This window comes from Leucopleurus acutus (assembly GCF_964270905.1).
Source record: "Leucopleurus acutus genome assembly, chromosome: 2".
NCBI lineage: Eukaryota > Metazoa > Chordata > Mammalia > Artiodactyla > Delphinidae > Leucopleurus > Leucopleurus acutus.
The window spans coordinates 154,941,599-154,956,960 of NC_139143.1; the positions used below are offsets into that span (position 1 = coordinate 154,941,599).

General features: G+C 48.4%; 1 pseudogene across 1 annotated transcript; it reads left to right on the forward strand.

Moving 5' to 3' along the window:
* The first annotated feature begins 86 nt into the window (after positions 1-86).
* LOC309974740 (cytochrome P450 4A11-like) lies at positions 87-11,141 on the forward strand (annotated as a pseudogene). The gene is made up of 9 exons (XR_014327219.1): positions 87-328; positions 4,684-4,812; positions 5,459-5,503; positions 6,011-6,138; positions 7,043-7,166; positions 7,540-7,747; positions 8,119-8,183; positions 8,282-8,401; positions 10,835-11,141. The product of XR_014327219.1 is annotated as a cytochrome P450 4A11-like (transcript).
* The last annotated feature ends 4,221 nt before the right edge of the window (positions 11,142-15,362 follow it).

Consider the following 15,362-nt stretch of genomic DNA (forward strand, 5'->3'; position numbering starts at 1 on the left):
GATCCAGGTCCGAGCTCTGCCCTCACCACCACCCTCCCCCAAGTGGGTGAGGTGATCCTCCCTGACCAGGCTGGCTGCTCAGGGGAGGTCAGCCACCTTCAGGGACAGTCAGCAATCCAGAAGCCGCTGCACCATGAGTGTCTCTGTGCTGAGCACCCCCAGAGCCCTGGGCGGTGTCTCTGGGCTCCTGCAGGTGGCCTCCCTGCTCGGCCTGGTTCTGCTTCTGCTCAAGGCAGCACAGCTCTACCTGCGCAGACAGTGGCTGCTCAAAGCCCTCCAGCAGTTCCCGTCTCCTCCTTCTCACTGGCTCTATGGGCACATGCAGGAGGTAGGATGGAGTGGGACGGGGAAGTGGGAGGGCAGGGAGGGCCGGGGCTCTCAGGCCATGGTCCTGGTCAGCAAGCCCATGGGACGAAGCCTTGCTGTGGGGCGAGCACGTGGCCTCACAAAAGGACCCAGCTTACCTCTCAGGTCTTGGCTCCTCATCCCAGTCCGGGGAGCTCCCTCCCTCCCAGGACCCCGTGCTGGTGTCCTCGGGTCTGCCAGACACTCCTTCCTTAGGGAGATCTGCAGGCTGTCCTGGCAGCCCTGCACTTTGAGGACAGGGGCTCTTCCTTCCTGAGTCTCCCCCGTCTCCAGGCTGAGCAGCTTCAGCTGTTCTCATAGAACAGGCTTCTAGATGCTTCCCTGCCCCATCCCTCAATCGCATCCTCTCTGCCTGGCCCTGAGCTTGCCTGGGAGCACAGACATCAGTCTGCTGGATGCTGTCCTGTGGGCTCACTGTCCGTGGAGATGACAGACAGGAATCTAGGAAGGTGTCAGGTTACAGGAAAAGAGGCCCACCTGCTGGATGAGGGCGTAGTAGGGTGTAGGGACAAACCGGCTTGGTTTGCTTGAGATTGAGGGATTTTTCAAGGCTGAGTATTTCAGTGCTGAAATTAGCAGCTGGCACACGAGCGAGGTTTCCAGATGGCACCAGGTAAGGAGAACTGACACCTGAGTTGAGACATTAAACAGAATCTGTTTACCTCCCACACCCCATCCCCCAAACCCCTGAACTGAGAGCTCCATGGGGCTGAGGTATCATCCCCTTCCTGTAACCCAATACCCAGCACAGAGCCTGACACAAAGGAATGCTTGGCCCAGGTGTGTGGAGTGACTGAGAAAGGAGCAGCTCGCATGTTGGTGAGGGACAGTGCCTACACAGGCAGCTCTGTTAGCTCTGGTCCTGGCAAGGACAACACAGAGCAAGGTGAGGGGCCACATGGGGAGGGGCTCATTAATGGTGTGTGGATTGAACAAGCCTGAGGAGATGGGGTGTTGCAGAGAGCTGAGGCTTCTATTTCTCAAAGAAAGAGGCCAAGCAATTAGCAGCAGAGTAGAGCCAAAGACAGAGGAAACTATTAATATCAGCCACAGAGAGACAGCCAAAACCCATCTTGTTCATGCAAACTGTTGTACTAATGACGTCCTGATTATTTGTTGATTTAGAGAAATTATGACCTTTGTTTTGATGCGGTTGTCACCTTCCTCAGCTAGGATTTGACATAAGGAACAACTAAAAATTCCTCTGGTGACTTTCTCATTATAATGATGGCCATTAGATGATATGTAGTTTCAGTAAGTAGATGATTTATATTTACATAACTAATATTCCTCATGGTGCTGAATCATCTCTCAAATTCTGCTGGCCTAACAGATATTGCAGCCAATTTTTTTCTTACTCTTTTAATACTGTTTGAGATTTCCATTTATTCAATATCTCTGTTATTGGCTAAGTCGGGAATTAGAATGCCACATGTAATTAGATTGAAACTAATCTTTCAGGCCAGATGACAAGTGACAAGGTGGGGCAGTTAAGCACATGGGCTCTGTCGCCAAGTTACCTAGATTCATATATCACCTCTTGACACATACTTTAAACACCTGCTCGATGCCTCAGTTTCCTCATCTGTAATATGGGATGATGATAATAATTATACTACTCAAGTGAAGTATTATAATCTTAGAATGGTGCATGACACAGAGCAAAGGCCATAGTTACACTCACTCTAATTTGTATGAATCTAAAATAATATTAATGCCTGTGAAGGACAGACATTTTGGAGGTTTAACAAACTCACTGCATTAAATAGGGGTGAAATCCAACAAGAAATATGAAAAGGGGAACTTACAACTTTGGGATTCAAGCAGCCCCAAACTGCCCCATCTTTCCCCATGTCCTCCCTCCTATCTCATCTGTACCTGCCATGCCAACAGAACCCACACGTCTGGCAATTGCATTGTCAGATGGCATTATTACCTGTCCACCTACCCCCCTTGTGTCTCCCTTTGGGGAAATTCCTTTGTGGCTACAGTTCCCAGAAGTAACCAGGAGAGGACATTCCACTGGAGCCCTGACTGCATTGAGTGGTTGCAGCCTGGAGGCCAGATAGCACTGGGTTTTTGCCTACAGGGTCAACACCACTGCCACCATGGGCACCATGACCTCTGTGAGAGTCTCAAATGGCTCTGGACAGACATGCTCAAGACAGATGGCAGCCCCAGCCAGGTGACTGGTGGGCTCATGGACCAGTGGGCCTCAGGGTGACCCCAAGAGGAGAATGGACAGGTAGAACATAGTTTAAGCTCCTTACCCAGGAGCAGGATTTGGGGGAGCTGACTGGCAATCAGAAAGGAGGCATACTCCTGTGCAAAAACAGGGACACCCTCCCCACCACCCAGGTCCCTGCTGAGCAGGGAAGAAGAGATCCAAGAAAACTAGGTAACACAGCTGGGGAGGTAAGAGGCTCCCACCAGTCAGTCCCTGCACTGGATCAACAGAGCAGGGCAGTCCCAATGAGGACGTGACCTGGGAACACAGAGCAGCCCCGAGAATGAATTCAAGCAGGACACGTCTCAGTTCAGGGCAGGATTGTCAGCCCCGCCCACACCCCCACTAGAACAGGAGCTCCACAATAGCAGGGATCTTGTTGTTCACTGCTGGATCTCTAGCTCCTAGGATGGCATTGACCCAAAGTAAGTACTCAACACAGAGTTACCAAATAAACGAATGAGTCCTTCTACCCATCTACTTATTCTTGTATTTGACATTCACTGTAGTGGAAACATTTGGGGATGTCTGCTCTGAGATCTCTTCCCTCTCACAGGGTGGCCTTCGAAAACTCTATTCACCCCCAACCACAGTTGACTGTAGCAGGTGGACACCTTGGTCATGAGATTAGAATCAGATTCTTGGAATAGGATTCAGCAGTGCCACTCAGACATGATGGTGGCAGAATGGTGAGGTGCCAACCCCAGAAGGGTAGACGTTCCCTCACCACCGCCTGGACCCAGCTGCATGAGAACAGCGACTGTATCTGTTTGTTCATAACTGTATCACCAGCTTCTAGAAAAGTGCCTGTAGGAGGTGGAGCCTCCAGAAACACTTGCTGAGAGGTGAACGCGTGGACGCACAGAGAGAAAGAATGAGAGACACAGTCCTGGCAGCCCTCCAGTCCCTGGTTCTGCCCTTCCACAGCCTGGCTGCTCCCTGCCCTTGGGCTCCGTGAGACGCCCCTGGGCCCCCAGCTTTCTTTTTGTCCTTTTCCTCTCTCTTCCGTTAGCTCTGATTCTGTCACTTGCAACAGCAATTTTAATCAAGACTCATTCATTCACACTCCTGCATGTGCTCATTCCTTCTTCATGAACATTATTGATTCTTTTAAAAGTGAGGCTCAGTCCCTATGCACCATGCTCTATGCTGGCTCTAAGAATACAGGGATGACAGGTATGAAAGGTAAGCCTGTCAACACGGTGCCCCGCAATTAGAACATTGAGTTGAAACCTGCTAATAGAGGCACCCAGGGAGCCTTGGGAACCCTGGGAAAGGACACCTTGGAGTCAGCAGGTTTGACTTTAGATGCAGCTCACTTGGGCATATCCTTTAATATGTGTTGCCTCATTCTTCAGTAAGACAGGATCAAGTAATAATCCCTCCCTTATACAGGCTTGCCTTGAGCATTACATACTTGTAATAGTGTGTAAGGCCTGCCACAAAGTTCCACAAACTGGATGGCTGAAACAACACAATTTAGTGTCTCAGAGCTCTAGAGACTAGAGCCCAAAATCAAGGTGTTGGCGGGCCTGGTTCCTTCTGCAGGCTGCGCAGGAAGCATCTCTTCCCGGCCTCTCTCCTTGGCTGGTGAATCACAAGCTCCATCTATCTCTTTATTTCATCTTCTCTCCATGAGTGTCTGTCTCTGTGTCCACATTTTCCCTCTTTTATAAAGGCACCAGTCACATTGGATTTCGGCCTAGCCTAATGACCTCACTTAAACTTGATTTGAGGGGACACAACTGAACAAATAACTCTAATATAAGTCTGTGAAAAACACTGGTACACCATGGAGTCCATTACTAAACATTTATCAAGCACCCACTATGTGTAAGATTCTAAAGGCAGTTCTGGATGAAGGCCCATAAGTGGTCCATCTGGAAGCCAGAGGAGGGCCTTAGGCCGAGTCTCTGCAAGAGAGCAAGAAGCCAGATCAGAGCCCAGCTCATCAGAAACAGTTCCAAACTCCTAAACTGCTGCTGATGGATCCAGAACTATCTCCTGGTTGCTGTCCTAACCTCCAGCACCCCTCCAAGCACTGGCCCTAAAGAGAACATTTTACTGCTGTGTCTTTCCCTCTGTTACAGTACCCAAAGGACCAGGAGCTGCAAGAGGTACTGAAAACGTAGAGAAATTCCCATGTGTCTCTCCTCACTGGCTGTGGGGAAACAAGGTCTATGATCCTGACTACATGAAGCTGGTCCTGGGGAGATCTGGTGAGTACAAAACATGATCCCAGCTGGAGCGTATTTTCCCTCTTGGGTACATGCCCCTGGGTCTGTGAAATTCCAGAAGAGATTGCCAGTTCAGCCATCAATACCTGACTGTCTACCATCCAAACACCAGCCCACATCCCAGTCGAAGAACAGCACTGTTCACTTAAACAGAATGCTAAACAGCTGTGTGGGCTGCACATTTTCATTCTTTCTTCTTTAACCCTATTGAGGTGATTTTTATGTAAATAGCCCCAGATCTGAAAGACAATTTCTTATGCACACTGACTTGCATTTGCCTATCCTGGGTCATTGGATGGCTAAACCATCACAAATTGGAGGAAAACCACAGGCTTCTGACTTAATCTAGGGCACTGAACAGAGCCTATCTTTCTTGCCGATTCACCGTCTTAGCCCCGTGGGTGTTCTGCTGCTGGGACACTGAGTCTGCCTTCCTGGGCCCACAGTGACCATCAGGACAGAGAGAGTCAGGGATGGGAGGCAAGAGGGAGGTGGCTAGAGACAGACTGCCAGCTGACCAGCAACAGGAAGGGCTGGCAGCCCATGGTCTGGACCACAGCTGCTCTGCGGGCTGCCTGCCTTGTTTGGTCCTGTCCGCTTTCCTGTAATGCCTTCCTTACTTTTTCAAACCCTAAGTTTGCAGGTACCTACAGATTCTTGGCCCCCTGGATTGGTAAGTACATCAAAACTAGTACTCTGGTACACTAGTAAACTAGTAAACTCTGGTACACTCCCAGTTAGGTTTACCAAGAGCTGCCTTGCTGACTCACAGAAGACAACAAGTGCCTGCCACCCTGTCACCACCTCATCTCTGAATCAAGCCTCATTTCCCTTCTTCTAATAAAACCCTCACCCCTTTGTACAGGTGCTGAGAGCCCTCCTGAAGCGCAGCCTCTTCTTCATCACTTCTCAGTCCTCTGCGATATTCTCAGCCTGACTATCAACTAATTCCTTCTATCACCTGCCCCCCTACTCTTCTTCAACCTCTGTCTCACAGCTGTCATAATCACATCCTATGGACCAGCCATTCTGGAAATTCACATTCCTGAACTGTACTGGTCTTTCCTACCTTTGCCCATGATGTGCCTTCTCCTGACACCCTTGGTTTTTCCCAAGTTGTCCCCAGTCGTCCCTCTGATCCAGGCTCCCCGATCCACACACACACCCATCTGTGGCCCAGGGAATGGTTTGCTCGTGTTGGAGAGGCAGACGTGGTTCCAGCACCGGCGGATGCTGACCCCAGCCTTCCACTATGACATCCTGAAGCCCTACGTGGGTCTCATGGCCGACTCTGTCCGAGTGATGCTGGTGAGTCTATCCCTCGTCACCTGGACCCACTCTCATCCAACACAGCTGACAAAGTCCACTCTCAGACCCTTGTGTCCTTCAGGCGTCCATCAGACACAGCCCTCAGAATGATGCATTCAGAACCTACTAGGAGACAGGGCTCTCCAAGAACGGATGGGACCCAGGCACCACCTTGGATCCGCACTTTAGTCATTGATAAGGGAAGGGCGGGCCATGGTATATTCAGGATCCACTCTCCTCCCAACTCCATGTCTTCAACGCAGTGGACTAGATCAAGGGTTATTCCCCTTGACAGCAGGGCAAGCTGCCCCTGGCTGGCCTGGGCAATGACACCTTCGGGGAAACAGTGGACATCCCAGAATATCACTCAGGTGGGCTCTGGCCTGGGGCCCAGGGTTTCTGCATGGAATTGAGCTCCTCATGGGAGGAAATGGGGGCAGGTCTATCATACATTCACAGAGCTGGGTCCTGCAGGATTTTGATTTCTCACCAACTGGTCTCAGCTAACATTTAATGAATGAAAGGATTGATGTCTGATGTCCCTTTCGTAGGGACCCTAGTACTGGAATCTTATGCTATCTCTTACCTTGACAAATCTGCTTACCACTGTTGGCCATCGCCTATCCAGGTCTGATCTCAGGATACAAAAGATTCCCCCTTGTCTGCTGAGAAACTATACTTTCTGGCTTTCCAAAAGGCCAGAAATATAAAAGTTATAGAAGTTTCTGAGATATAGGCATCACATTACACATGTGTGTTACAGCCTTAAATTGCTAAAACACATCTGCTTAGAAAGTGAGGAAAACTCATCCGAAGATTTAGAGAGATGGAGAGAGAGCCTGGCCTTGTCAGCACAGGCCTTCTGGGAGAGCAGAGCAGGGTCAATGTACCCCTCCCACCACAGGACAAGTGGGAGGAGCTCATCAGCCCGGACTCACATCTGGAGATCCTTGGACACATCTCCTTGATGACCCTGGACACCATCATGAATGCACCTTCAGCCGCCAAGGCAATGTCCAGACAGACAGGTCAGTGACAACCCTTCAACAGCAGGGTCCTTGTTCTCACCAGCTGGGGAGGACTTACCTGAGAGGCAGTTAGGGCAGCGTGGACGCTTATGAGCTCTAAAAGCAATATTCTGCACAGAGCCATGGACCACAGTCAAATTCCACCCAGACCAACCTTGACTCAGTCACAGGTCCCTGATTCCTGCACAGGGAGAAGCCTGGCTGCTCAGGCCACTTGTAAAGGACTGAGGGTCTCCTGGGCTGTAAGGCAGAAATGACAAAGCCTCAGTGCTGCCTGTCCCCGCTGACAGAGGAATCCCCACCCGGAGCCCCACCATGTCTCCAGGTCAGAGGCTCCCTCCACTCCAGTCTCCTCTGCATCCTCTCCCTTCAGGAAAATCCAGTCCTACATCCAGGCCATCAAGGACCTCAGCAATCTGAGTTTTTCCCGGGTGAGGAATATCTTCTACCAGAACGACATCATCTACAGGCTGAGCCCTGAAGGCCGCTGGAGCCACCGTGCCTGTCAGCTCGCCCATCAACACACAGGTTCTTCTGATCCTTCTGGGCAGCTCCCGCCCACCCACCCCCATCATGCACATGTAAAAGGGCCTGGCCTTGACCCCTCAGGCAGGGCCCAGATTCCTGCTTCCTCTTCAGGGGCTGGCACACACCCACACTGGGTACTTCCCTGGTGCAGGGGCTGGGAACCGAGACGTCAGGGTGTCAGGTGAGGTGCAGGGAGACACATGTGTCACCACGTTGCTCCTAAATGTAAGCTTCCAAATCTTTTCCTTTTCAGTCCTGGGCATGGTTACCTACTCCTAATCTGTGCTGTTGTGCTTTGTCACCTCCAGCCCCTGGAGGGGCATCATGGTGGCTCTCATGGCGGCTCCCAGGCCTTTTGTGCTGGCACATTGCCCCTGTTGCCATGGGTACCATCAGTCTTCTCTCTCTCCTCCTTGCCCCACAGGAATCCCACTCTCCCTCTTCTTTTATGGGCTTCACCATAACCCGAAGGTGTGGCCGAAACCAGAGGTATTATGGCCATGGGAGAAGGGGATGGGATGCTCTCTCCAGACCAGCACCTCCCCTGCTCCCCCTCGGGGATTCTTGTCCCCTGGTGGATATTGAAGGAGTTTGACCCCAGCTGCCCTGGCCCTGGTGCTCTCTCTGCGGGTGTTTGACCCATCCCGGTTTGCACCAGGTTCTACTCGACACAGCTGTGCTTTCCTGCCCTTCTCAGGAGGATCCAGGTGAGACTTTCTGTACTTGGTACAGCTGGGTGTCACTGGGTGCTACCCCATGTCTGTGACCTCCTACATTCATATGTGGTGTATGCAGTTATGGCTTTTATGTTGGTATATTGGGATGGAAGCATGTTTCTGTATGTTCAACATACAAGTGTTAGGGCAGGCCACAGACTAACCCACAGCTCTTTCTCAATGGCTGGCCACGTTTCTGTGTTGATGGCTGTTCCAAGTTAGTGTATTGTAGTGTTTTTCCTCACTGTAAGATGATGACTCTACCTAATTAAAATTACTCACCGTGTTAAATTTCAACTGTCCTCCGTTTCCATTGTCATAATTTTAAACGGTAGATTTTTTATTCTGCACCTTCTCAGTCCCACATTTTCTATTTTCCCCATTATGCGTCCTGTTGCATCATGAGTAGTTTACACATGCTTCCATTTTCAGATGCCCTGCATGAAACTGTTGAAGCCACATACTGGAAAAGTTATAGCAGCGTTTTAAGAAAGTTTGTTATCAATGTGTTTCACTTTGTATTTGGGGTCTATCCAAAAGACGTTTTGACAGCATATTAATGTCTGATACACATGACAATTTCCCCAGTTGTCAAACCTTTTCCTGTGATCTGAGGTCTTTTTCCATGATATTATACATTGAGTCCAATAGTCCAAGCAGGCAGAAGTATAGAATTGAGACAATCAAGCGCCTTTGAGAGAAAAATCTACTAATCTGTATATGATACATACATTTGAAAGGTTTCTGGCATGTAAAATATAGAGCATACATGAAATAGCTGTTGAGCTGGACCAGAATACTCCATATCGGCTGCTGGGAAAATCCTCCCAGGCTGCTAGAATCCTCCCCTGTAATAGTAACTTCCGGAAACTTTATAATTACTTAGTAGAAACGAGTTTTTTTCTGAATCTCTAATTCTGTGAAATTTTCAGTTGGTGAATCAACCTTCACAGAACAGGCTTGACACAAACATGCTTCCGGAATACGCTCTAGGTTTCGGTTTCTGCCAGGGTCCTGTTCTTTCTTGTAGATATTGGCAGCACATCATGTGGCTGCCACTAGAGGACGGGGGTATGTACTAGGCAGCTCAATTCCTAGGTCAGAATTAATATTTACTTTTATTCCATTCTGGTTTTATTTTTCAATTCAATTAACTTTATTTAAATATAAAACTATTTATTAAGCTGTCTCTGTGTGCCAAGTCCTGTGCTAGGAGATGGGAAGGTAGAGATGAAAGACACTGTCCCTGCCTCCTAGAGTTCAGTCAAGAAACAAATACCTTGGCAATTCCCTGGCGGTCCAGGGGTTAGGACTCTGTGCTTTCACTGCCATGGCCTGGGTTCAATCCCTGGTCGGGGAACTAAAATCCCACAAGCCTCGTGGCACGGCCAAAAAAACAAAAAACAAAATAACAAATACTTCTACTCAAGACAGACATCATTCCTTCTTTCTTTCACTCACTCATTCATTCATTGAGCAGGTTGTTAAATGGTCCATGTTTCTGGCACCGTCCTGGTCACTGGACTGAGATGTGTCCTTGAGTTAACACTAATGGTGTCTTGGGGGTCCAGGGAGGAAGAGGTGTAGCCAGCAGTGGAGGGAGGGGACCTCAACAGGAGCGGAGCGAGGAAGAGGGGCTGGACAGGTGCGAGGTGAGTGAGGAGCAGCCCAGAGAGCGCTGTGATGCTAGCTGAGGCCCTGTGACGTGTCCTCCCTGTGATGGAGGGCGCAGCAGGCCCCGAGCCGCCGTGGCTGCAGTAGAGGGAGGGGAGGCAAGGAGATTGGAAAGGCCAGTGAGGAGCCCACGGGATGGGAGGAGGGGCCTTGCTGGAGTAGAATGGGAAGGCTCCAGGGGCGGGTTGACTGAGGAGCTACGGGGAGACAGGAGGCCGGAGCATTAACTGGGAGGCAAGTGGTCCAGCAGGTCGAGGGGCGCTAACCTGTGGCCCCTCCAAGAAGCCTCCCGGTTGCCTTCCTGACTTCCTTATACAACCCTGTCCTGTCCTGTCTGGGGACTGGGGCCCCTGCTTGTCTGCCATGGGTGGTGAGGGCCCGAGAGTTGCCCACACCCCCCTACAGTGCCCTGGCCTGGACAGAAACCAGAAACTGCCTGTGGACGAGTGAACAAAGTACTAATTCACATTTACTGATTCATGTGACTTGACCCTGTGGCTTAGAGCGCCGACCCTCCCCAACAGGACTTGCTACTGCTGAGAGCAGAAGTAGGAGTTAGGAGCTAGTCCTGGAGAGAGGTGGCCTTTGCAAAGGTCAGGGGGAGAGGGTGGACCGAGGCTTGGGCGGCACGTTCAGTGTGACCCCTAAGGAAGGGATCGGGGCTGGGCCACGTGGAGGCGAGCCCTGAATGCCCTGTGCCCGGCAGGGGTTAGAAGCCTCTGCTCACTTCCTTTTCCCTGCCTGACCCAGGAACTGCATCGGGAAGCAGTTTGCCATGAATGAGATGAAGGTGGCCGTGGCCCTGACCTTGCTTCGCTTTGAGCTGGCACCCGATCCCTCCAGGGTCCCTGTTCCCATTCCAAGAGTTGTGCTGAAGCCCCAGAATGGGATCCACTTGCAGCTCAGGAAGCTCCTGTAACATTTGTTGGAGACAAGGACGAGCTCTGAGGGCCCCTGCCTGCCATCCTGTCTCGCTGTCACTCTCTCCCGTCCTTGCCTCTGTGCCCACTTCCTGCTTCTATCTGCCCACCTGCTGGCCTACCTCATCTCCTGCCTCCTGCCCATCAGACTCTCTCACCCTTTCTCAGGCTTCCTACTTCTTTTTCTGTTACCTTTCTCCTACCCACCCTCTCCCTGCCTTTTTTCCTTTCTGCCTGCTTGTCTGTTCTGTATTAGTTTCCTCCTCCCGCTACAAAAAATTACCAGGAATTTAGTGATGTACAACAACACAAAATTTTAATCTTACAGTTTAGGAGATCACAAATCTGAAATTGATTTAACTGGGCCACAACCAAGGTGTTGCAGAAGCTCTAAGGGAGGATCTCTTTTCTTGCATTCCCAGCTTCTAGAACTTTGCAGTGCTTTTCAGTGAGTGGATTAGGCCCTCCCAGATTATCAAGGAAATCTTTTCTTAAATTCAGTGGATTGTAGATGTTACCATATCTACAAAATCTTCAGAGCAACAGCTAGACTTCTGTTTAATTGATTAACTGCATCTACAGCTTATCCAAGTTTACACAAAGAACTAAACATTACGGTCCACCCCTTCAACTTGGCGTCCCTACAGATCCCCTTAAACGTTACGCAATCTGCAAATAGACTTTATAAAGTCATACTCTGCCAAGTATCTGACGTATAATTGAAAGACTCCAACCCTTGCGCCTCAAGACAACAGAAAGTCATTGGATGGTGGTCACTCTTCTCCCTGATATACTGGAATTTTAATGCTGTGAGGTTAACTTAACTATTATTAATATACCTTATGTTATATGTGAAGAGAATGAGAGAAGGAAGAAAAAAATCTGATACACACAAACATGCACACACAGTCATATTCATAACAAAATAAGGAAGAAATACTCATAATAATTACTGTCCTTGTTTCTGCAACTGATCACATGGTCATAACTAGCTATGATAACTACCTTCTCCCATCACCCACTCTATGTTCTCTTTGCCCTCAGAAAGCACCTCATCCGGTCATGGTTCTTTGCCTGGTGGGATGATTCAAAACTTCATTCTTGAAGGATCTGGGCCATTACTATCCTGCCTCAACTGCACTGTGGCATTTTTCCATCTGTTTTAATGACTGGGCATGGCAGTTCTAAGAGTCACCCAAAGTATTTCCTCTATTCTGGACATACTCCTCCTGACCTTCATTGGTAAGGAACCTACCAATTTCACTTCAGTATTCAGGATTATTCCAGTACAGAAACTGCCTTTGAGTTTCTGTAAGATGATGAGGCACGAGGAGGCGAAAGTGGCCAGGTGGCAGCCTTCACTTTCAGTTCAGTGTCATTGTTGTGTTTCTGGGCGGAAGCCTGCCTCCCTTTCGAACTAAGGGAGCTCTAGGCTAACAGAGCATAAAGTTTCAGGGACAAGAAGCAAACATTTTGCTAATAGGATCACTTGGCGTTATAATAATAATGAGTGGTGCCACTCATATTTCCATCCCTTGATTCCTGGACATGTGAATCTTGGCAGTGGAAGAAACAGCACCATGTTTATAGCAGCACTGTTTACAATAGCCAAGACATGGAAGCAACCTATGTCCATCAACAGATGAATGGATAGAGATGTGGTATATATACAATGGAATACTACTCAGCCATAAAAAAGAATGAAAGAATGCCATTTGCAGCAACATGGATGGACCTAGAGATTATCATACTAAGTGAAGTAAGTCAGACAGAGAAAGTAAACATTATATGATATCACTTATATGTGGAATCTAAAAATATAATACAAATGAACTTATTTACAAAACAGAAACAGACTCACAGACATAGAAACAAATTTATGGTTACCAAGGAGAAGGCGGGGGTGGAATAAATTAGGAGCATGGAATTAACAGATACACACTACTATACATAAAACTGGTAAACAACAAGAATTTACTGTATAGCACAGGGAACTATGTTCAGTATCTTGTAGTAACCTATAACGGAAAAGAATCTGAAAAAGATTATATATAGGCATATATCTGAATCACTTTGCTGTACATCTGAAACTAACACAATATTGCAAATCAACTGTAAGTCAATAAAAAAAAGAAACAGCACCATATATTGGGCATCGATTTATAACATATACAACCTCCCGGAGAACCTTACCTCAGACATGAAAGTTATTGCCACCTAGCTGGTGCTATATACCCAAACCTACTCTAAGGTTATTTTTCTGGTTCTGGAATGCCTAATTGGAATACATATATTCAGCAATTGGCAAAGAAGACTCAGCTGAATTTAGGGGTTTGATGTCTCCGGCTTCACTGGGATCTTTCTGTATGTCCCCATTCCAATTTCTGGTTCCCATTACTTCCCAATAAATGCTCACACTTTGGCAGAAGATTGGGAAATCAATTTGCATCATAATTCAGACACTGAAAGGATGAGATCCTGGGTTTAGTTTTCACAAATCTCAGCCCTAGCTGAGGTCTTTGGCTACAGGAAACAAAGGTTTCTTTCAGGTCAGACAAATCAGCTTTCTTTTTTTTTTTTTTTTTTTAACGTCTTTATTGGAGTATAATTGCTTTACAATGGTGTGTTAGTTTCTGCTTTATAACAAAGTGAATCAGTTATACATATACATATGGTTCCATATGTCTTCCCTCTTGCATCTCCCTCCCTCCCACCCTCCCTATCCCACCCCTCTAGGTGGTCACCAAAGCACGGAGCTGATCTCCCTGTGCTATGCGGCTGCTTCCCACTAGCTATCTATTTTACGTTTGGTAGTGTATATATGTCCATGCCACTCTCTCACTTTGTCACAGCTTACCCTTCCCCCTCCCCATACCCTCAAGCCTCCTCATTCTCTAGTAGGTCTGTGTCTTTATTCCCGTCTTACCCCTAGGTTCTTCATGACTTTTTTTTTCCTTAGATTCCATATATATGTGTTAGCATATGGTATTTGTTTTTCTGTTTCTGACTTACTTCACTCTGTATGCCAGCTCCACGTAATATCAAACAGCAAAAATCTCCCAGAGATCTGCATCTCAACACCAGCACCCAGCTTCACTCAACGACCAGCAAGCTACAGTTCTGGACACCCTGCAACAACGAGCAAGACAGGAACATAGCCCCATCCATTAGCAGAGAGGCTGCCTAAAATCATAATAAGGCCACAGACACCCCAAAACACACCACCAGACGTGGACCTGCCCACCAGAAAGACAAGATCCAGCCCCATCCACCAGAACACAGGCACTAGTCCCCTCCACCAGGAAGCCTACACAACCCACTGAACCAACCTTAGCCACTGGGAACAGACACCAAAAACAATGGGAACTACGAACCTGCAGCCTGCAAAAAGGAGACCCCAAACACAGTAAGATAAACAAAATTAGAAGACAGAAAAACACACAGCAGATGAAGGAGCAAGATAAAAACCCACCAGACCTAACAAATGAGAGGAAATAGGCAAAGAAGCTTTCTGGTCTTCCACCTGTAGTTTGGGCTGGCAATTCGAATCCCCCGTCTCATCCGTTTCTTTCCGCACTTTCTCCAGTGCAGCCAGGAGCAACCAGACAGTCTTATTATACCCTTTAGTCTGACTAAAATGTCATAAGATATCAAATATATGGTCATCAGAACCTTGCCTTTTATAAAAATTTGGTTAGTAGCACCCAGTGATGATGTTTTGTTTATCTCTACTGCTACCTCATGCCCTGGACTGCCTGTGTCCTCTTCACCATTGACCACAGAGTCATTAGTATCTTTCCAACTACTTCTATTAGAGAACCAATTCTGGAAAACCCAGAAGCCAATTCAGGAAACTCATCCAAAGATTCTGTTCCTCTACAACCATTCTGGGTACCAAAATTTGTATTAGTCAGAGTTCTAACAGAGAAATAGAACCAGTAGAATAGATGTCCATGCAGGGAAAGAGACAAACCCTGCAGGAGAAGGCACCTGAAGGCTACTTCCCTGGCCAGCCCGGAGCTCTCCTGCCTCCTTCTCTGTAATCCCACTGAGCAGCTGAGCTTAAGAGGGGAACCAGGCAGTCTGATGGATGGGATAACTGACTGAGTGGAAACAGGGCAGGGAGAGACAGGCCAGGGAAGCACACTGCTCCCCCAGCACCGAAGTGGAGTGGGAAGGGAAGGCAGGTGCCCACTCACCAATCCACTGGAGGAAGCAGTTATACACAAATGGGACCTTAGGATCTGCAGGAGAAATGGAAGATTGAGTCCGGCAGGGACTGAGGGGTTCCCAGATGAGGCCTGGTGATAAACAGGGTGGGGACCTCACCTGGCCAACTTAGGGCATAGGCCCAGGAC